This window comes from Chrysochloris asiatica, unplaced genomic scaffold, assembly GCF_000296735.1.
Source record: "Chrysochloris asiatica unplaced genomic scaffold, ChrAsi1.0 scaffold00559, whole genome shotgun sequence".
Classification (NCBI taxonomy): domain Eukaryota; kingdom Metazoa; phylum Chordata; class Mammalia; order Afrosoricida; family Chrysochloridae; genus Chrysochloris; species Chrysochloris asiatica.
In genome coordinates, this window is record NW_006409077.1 from 547,650 (window position 1) to 549,920 (window position 2,271).

Consider the following 2,271-nt stretch of genomic DNA (forward strand, 5'->3'; position numbering starts at 1 on the left):
ATCATGTGATTTGTCTGCACAATCCTTCCAAACCTTTCCATTATGTATAGGATAAACATAAGAATGACACACAGAGGGTTCTCCCTGAGTGGTCTCATACATTTTCTCTACCTCAAGTTGAGCACTGTTAATGACATCTTTAAATAATGAATCCTTTTGTCCTACATTCCGAAGACCAAGACTCACATATTTAAGTGATTACCTTCACTAATATAACATATATACCCAGAAAGTACCTCATGTCATAAATTTTCAATTAGCATTTCTTTAATAAATATATAATGAAAACATCCATTCTATCAAGTCCATTCACAAATATGAAAAGACTGAAAAAGTTGGAAGAAAATGGATTTAAAATATAATAAAAATTTTCCATGAACTTTTTGAAGCCCTCACATATACCAACCATTGTTGTTTTTAAGTGTCAAGTTGGTTGTGACTCATAGCAACACTCTACAGGGGTCCCAGGAGATGCTGGTTGAAAGTTTGAACCACTGACCTTGCAGTTAAAACCGACCTTGAGATCAAGTGCTTATTCTCTGCCGCCACAACAGGACTCCAAAACAAGCATACATTTCTTGTGGGGAGCTCTGATGGCATAGTGGGTTAAGCATTGGGCTGCTGATTACTAGATCCTCAATCAAATACAACATCCACTCCTTGGGAGAAAGGAAACAAAGACACTCTCAAAAGCAGTTCTACTCTGTGCTGTATGGTTGCTATTAGAATTGACTCAATGACTGAGATTTAAGCATTCTATACTAAGGAGGGATCTGTTTGTAAGTCCAAACATTAGAAGTGTATTGGTTAATACAATCATAAATAGTCAAGGGGAAGAAACTTTAATGAAGGTCTAACACTGCCACATGTAGAAATATAATTTTATTGGTCACAGTTGTTACATACAAACAACTCAATAGAATCTAACTGTGTCTAACCGAGGTAGAAACTCAAATGATATTGGGTGACTTGTAGATTTGATGGAGAGACTGGGGAACATGGCTGAGAAAATGCACTAGGAACCAGATGGCATAAACACCGTACACAACAAGCCAGATCTCACCACCAACACAGATGGACAGTGGAGAGCTCTACTGGCTCCACCACCACTGGACACCAGTCATGGGACACAGCCTCTGCTGTGGCCACTCTGAAAACATCATTGACTCTGTGAATTGAGCATTTGGACAATTGACACATGAATAATTTCAATAAGCATTCTTCAAGATTATACCTCCACTCTTAGAAACTATAACATACCCAAACCAAATGCATTACCATTGAATTGATTAAAGCGTGTGCCAATCTCATGTGTTATTATAGCAGAATTGACCTCTATAGGGTTTTCTTGGCTGTAATCTTCCTGGAGTGGATCTGCAGGGTAAGGCATGGACCACCAAGTTGGTTTGAATGCAAGGTCAGCAGTCAAAACTCACCAGGCACTCCTCGGAAACCCTATACATGGTCATTATGAGTTGGAACTGACTCCAAGGAAATTAACATCAACAACAACAATTTTCCTGGGAGCAGATCTATAACCTTTTCTTTTGTGTCACCACTAGGTGGATACATATCATCAGACTTTAGATTGTAGCCCAGCATGATCTATTTGCATACTTCAAAGACCTCCATCAACTATAACAGGAAAATTGAAATATAATTATTTCCATCAGAGAATCCATGGCAATAGGTGGCCATTAGTAAAGCACACAAGGTTTTTAACCACAGTCCTATTCTAAAAATATTGTTAACATACTGCATAGTTCCTAACTCAAATGTCTCCTCACCAACCTCCAACCCTGAGCTTAGCCCTTCTGATCTGAACCTCGTAAAACGCTATGGAAGAAGCTTCCAGGGAAGATGGAGTCTGAGCAACACCACACAAAAGAGAAGCTGCAGAATGGTGGCATCATCCAGGTCCCTGGGCTCTTCTGTGTCCCAGGTGAGAGGACACTTACAAACCTAGAGATACACTTTTCTTTGTAGAGTTGTTCCTCTATCCAGATCATCTATTATTAAAATGAGACACGAAGGAAATTCTACAAGCAACACAAAACTGTTCACTTGTCCCCGTGAAATCATTTTGGCTTAATTTTTCATCTATCGCTGATTGCACAGCATCTCTGGGTCATCCTTGTGATTTCAGGTTCCAGTGGGCAGAAACGCCTCAGAAGATGCCAGGATCTCTTGATGTAGCCCCAGTAAAGAACGTCCACATTAGCTACAGAGCCAGTTCAAGTCTTATCTACATTAGCTGGATATTTTGCTTAG